This window comes from Bubalus kerabau, chromosome 1, assembly GCF_029407905.1.
Source record: "Bubalus kerabau isolate K-KA32 ecotype Philippines breed swamp buffalo chromosome 1, PCC_UOA_SB_1v2, whole genome shotgun sequence".
Lineage (NCBI taxonomy): Eukaryota > Metazoa > Chordata > Mammalia > Artiodactyla > Bovidae > Bubalus > Bubalus kerabau.
The window spans coordinates 214,532,308-214,537,544 of NC_073624.1; positions in this window are offsets into that span (position 1 = coordinate 214,532,308).

Consider the following 5,237-nt stretch of genomic DNA (forward strand, 5'->3'; position numbering starts at 1 on the left):
CAGCCCGCGAGCTCCGCCCCCTGGGCCCTCCCGGGACACCGCCCCGGTCCGGCCGGACTCCGCTTCCAGCTCCCGAGCCGCGTGCCGACCTTTCAGGCACCGCCCCCACCCCAGCCGGGGCCCGCAGCGGATGCTGTGCCCACGGGCGTGAGCGGGAACGCGTGATTGCCTGCGCGCGCCCGGGCACAGGGCGGCAGGACGGCGTGGGACTGACGTGCTCAGGGCTGTGTGCGTGCGCGGGGACACGCTTGTCGCCGCCCGCGCCGGCCGTCCCTGCTGGAAATCTCGCCTGGTTGAAGGATTCGGGGAGGGAGGGATGGGTCTTCCGGTTAGCTAAGCAGTGGCCGAGGTCCTCTGCACCAACAGAAGACACGCGGGGCTCTGGGCCTCCTGCTTGGCCTCAGGGCTGGGAGACAACACCCCTTCCCCCGGGACTTGATGTGGCGGGGGCCGCTGGACCACGGCCTGGCCTGGGTGGAAGAAGTGACCCCCAGGTCTCCCACCCTCGCCAGCAGAGCCCGCGCGGACTGTTAAAGCGGGTTCTGAGCCCCTGAGGGCAGTTACAGCTCTGGCCAGAGTAATGGGCGCCGGAGGCGGCGCGGGTACAGAGTAGCGCCCACGAAGGCCGCTCCTCGGCTCTTGGCTCCCAGCTCCCGACACAATGTTTCAGGCGCCTCCGACCCCGCTTCTTGCCTCTCTAGGCTCGAAGATCCGGATCCCGACAGGGGCTTGGAACCCAGCGCGCCGAGCAAACCCCCGTGCGCCGAGCATGCACTCAAGATGGGCAGACAATTTAAACCGATCGCATTGAGAAATGAAAATCTCGTTTTGCAAGAATGTCCTCTGCTGAGTCCAATGGCGCGCGGACTAGCTGAGGGCTCCTCGGACAGCCCTTGTCCAGACAGGGCCTGCCTCCCCTCCCGGCGTGGTTAAAGAGTGCGCAGTCTCCTTACCAGGCCTTCGAGACCCACCCCTAGCGGACTTCGAGAATTAATGAATTCCTAGCCAGGTGAAAATTCTGCACATCCTTCGCCTTCAGCCTGCAGACGTTCTCCAAGGCTTGAGGCGTCCAGGGCCCCCACCTGGAGGCGGCGCCAGTCTATAGAATCAGGACACTCGCTCACAAGCAACTGTGGCACAGATTAAAGGAGTAGGCAACTGGGGCGTGGGGAGAGGCAATCAGGTCAGGCTGCTGGAAAGAGGCGGCAGCTTCAATGCGGCTTCCAAGTGGCAAGTGGTGTTACATCGTCCTGGGGTGTTGAGAAAGAAGGCAGCTTAGGCTGGGGGTGGGAGTGGGAGTGGGGAGAAGAACAGAGCGCCCTGGCCCCTGTAGGGGCTAAGGTCTTACTGAAAATATGAGGAGGAGTTCCTGGACCCCTTGAGGTGCTGGAGAATAGAAGACCGATGCCACAACTCTCCCAAGGCCCATATCTGTTCCATGATTGATTGGGGACTCCGGGCTCCCCAACCTGGCTGTCCCCACCTCCACAGCCCACTCCTGGAAGAGGGGCTGACAGAGAAAGCCTCTGAGTCACCCACCAGTGCAGTGAGGCAGAGTTGAGGACAAGAAGACTTTAGGGAGGCAGGCAGGACCAGACTCTGAAAAGACAGGGCTTCAGAAACCTCACCTGAGCTAGGAGCAGCTGCCTGCCCAGGGTCAGTAAAGCCCAGGTGTGACATTTGGATCAAATGTCCAAGGTGCTCCTCCCCTCCAGCACCTCCCTGTCAATCCTCCTTCCATGACCTTTGGCCTGGGGAGAATGCCCCATGCTTCTGGGGCTCCTCTAGGTACTGCTGCTGCTACTGCTAAGTCACTTCAGTCGTGTCCGGCTCTGTGCGACCCCATAGACGGCAGCCCACCAGGCTCCCCTGCTCCTGGGATTCTCCAGGCAAGAACACTGGAGTGGGTTGCCATTTCCTTCTCCAATGCATGAAAGTGAAAAGTGAAAGTGAAGTCGCTCAGTCATGTCCAACTCTTAGCGACCCTATGGACTGCAGCCTACCAGGCTCCTCTGTCCGTGGGATTTTCCAGGCAAGAGTACTGGAGTGGGGTGCCATTGCCACCTGAGTGCCCTTTGAGTCACATACTACTGGCTGTGTGACCCTGAGCAAGAGGTCTAGTCTCTCAGTTTCAACTTTAGAGGGTCGTTGCTCATGTATGAATGTGAGAGTTAGGGATGACAGAGGATGAGATGGTTGGATGGCATCACCAACTCACTGGACATGAGTTTGAGCAAGCTCTGGGAGTTGGTGATGGACAGGGAAGCCTGGTGTGCTGCAGTCCATGGGATCTCAAAGAGTCGGACATGACTGAGTGACTGACTGTGAGTTTAAAATGGGAGACATAGAAGTAAACACTCAGAAAACTGAAGGAATAAGGCTGGTCACAGAAGCCCTCAGGTCCAAGTGTTGACCCTTCCCCACCGTAGTCCTGATAGAAGAGCTGAGTAAAGGTAGCCTGTCCTACCAGACTTACCACACTGCCAAGAGCCACTCCGCCAGCCCACCTCCACTCCTTCTGCCACAGCTGATTGGGATGGGGATGGGCACCAAGAGCAGCCAATCAGGTCCTCTCTTGCAAACTAGATCAAGTCTAAACATTATCCTTTGGAGGAATGACCCTTCTCTTCCTCCTTTGAGTTGTTGTTGTTCAGTCACTATGTCCAATTCTTTTGGACCCCATGGACTGTGGCATGCCAGGCTCCTGTGTCCTCCACTGTCTCCTGGAGTTTGCTCAGATTCATGTCCATTGAATCCATGATGCTATCTAACCATCTCTTCCTCTGTTGCCCCCTTCTCCTCCTGCCTTCAATCGTTCTGAACTGAGCATCAGGGTCTTTTCCAATGAGTTGGTTCTTCACATCAGGTGGCCAAAGTATTGAGGCTTCAACTTCAGCATCAGTCCTTCCAAAGAATATTCAGTCTTGAGTTCCTTCAGGATTGACTGGTTTGATCTCCTTGAAATCAAAGGGACTCTCAAGGGTCTTCCCCAGCACCACAGTTCAAAAGCATCGATTCGTTGGTGCTCTGCCTTCTTTATGATCCAACTCTAACATCCATACATGACTACTGGAAAAACCATAGCTTTGATTGTACAGACTTTGTCAGCAAAGTGATATCTCTGCTTTTTAATAGCCACTGAACAACAGCAACAACAACAGAGTGAGAGAAGGTGATAGAACAATAGAAACAGAGATCGGTGAGAAAGAGAAGCCAGAAGATGCTACAGGGCTGGCTTTGAAGATGTAAGAAGAGGCCATGAGCCATGTGATGCAGGCAGCCTGGAGAAGCTGGAAAAAGCAAGCAAATGGATTCTTCCCTTAGGGCCTCTAGAAGGAACCAGCCCTGCTGATACCTTAACTTTAGGCCAGTGAGACTGATTTTGGACTTCTGACCTCTAGAAATATAAAATAATAAATCTCAATTATTTTAAGCCTCTAAACCTATGACAGTTTGTTATGATGGCAATAGGAGACTAATGCATGAACCCCTGGAAGACCATATTAAAAATGATTTATTGGAATGCTGTCTTAGCTCAGGCTGCTATATGTAACAGAAGACCAGGTGGCTTAAACAAGAGCCATTTACTCCTCACAGTTCTAGAGACTGGAAGTCTGACATCGAGGTGTTAGCATGCCCAGGTTCTTGCTAAGAGCCTTCTACCTAGTTATGTCCCTGCAGGGTGTTCCTTGGTATGCGAAGGCAAAGATCCTGTGTCTCCTCTCCTTTTCATCAGGGCATGAATCCCATTGTGGGGGCCCACCCTATTACCTAATCACCTCTCTAAGGCCACTCCCCCCAAGACCTTTCAAATTGGTGATAAAGGTTTCAACAACTGAATTGGCGGAGGCAGGGGTGGTGGGAGCATGGAGCACAAACATGCCATCCATAATAAATGGCAAGATTCCAAGTGACTTTTCTCTTTTACATTCTCTACTTTCCAACTTTTAAACAACGTGGTAAACATATAAAAATCAAACAACAATAAAAAGAGGCAGGGACTCCTGCTATATAAAGCTAATTGCACTTTGGAGCACAGACCTTCCTACCCTTGTGTGGCCAACCCAGGCCTCTATCCAGGCCCTGCACTGGTACTTGTCCGGTCCCCTACGAGGGACACCAGTGTGTGTGCCTGTGCACATGGGTGTGGGCTGTGGGGGTGGGAGTGAGGGTTGTAAGTAGGAGGGACGTGTCCTGGAATCCTACCAGAGACCTCTGAGCTAAGAGAAACAAGAGTTTCTCCTCTGCTCGGCATGTGCTGGCTCCTTAGAGAGATGAAGAATACCAGGGGGAATTCAGCTAGGGCCCCCTTTTATTGCAAGGGCTAGGAAACCCTTTCCCAGACCCCACCCGTGAGTGGACACATCTGCTTTCCCCTAAAGGCAGAAAAGGAGCTGCCTCTTCCCCAGCACTTGTATACTTGCATTCACTGAAAGAGGGTCTGGGGTTTGATGAAGAATTTCCAATTTCTTTTTTTTTCTTTGGAGAGACGTCTCTGTGCCAGCAACTTAAACCAAGAGTTGCTCTTTCTTTTAAAAAAAAAAAAATATTTATTTACTTTTGGTTGCGCTGGGCCTTCGTTACTGTGCGTAGGCTTTCTCTAGTTGTGATGAGCGGGCTTCTCATTGCAGTGGCTTCTCTTGTTGCTGAGCACAGGCTCCAGAGTGCGAGGGCTCGGTAGCATGGGTTTAGTTGCCCCACAGCATGTGGAATCTTCCCGGACCAGGGATGGAACCTGTGTTCCCTACATTGGCAGGCAGATTCTTATCCACTGTACCACCAGGGAAGTCCCACAATTTCTACATCACAGACTCTGCTAACAGGCACAACTTGGTTGCTTTTTGGTTTTGTTTTTATTTAAATTGTGAATGAGGTCAAATGAAGTTTAAATGGTTTTGTGTCTTACACCAACCTGGTAGGGCTGCCCAGAGGTGCTGGCTTCCAGGTACTGCCTGTCCAGGCCCGCCACATAGGGAGGAGTGGTTTACACACTGCACACGCACAAGCCACGGGGATACGTGGGGCTGAAATTCCGGCCACGCACAGCTCACGGAGCCTTGGGTCCCGATAAGACTACGTCCACCACAAGGAAAGGCCTGTGTTTTTGCTTCTGGGCAACTTTTCACAATCTGTTCAGATGTGTCGGCTGGCAGCTAAGGCGCATGTATCCCTCTGCCAGGCATTGTCTGCTGCTCTTCCCACAGCGGGTGGCTTCTCATTCTCTGGGCCTCAGCTTC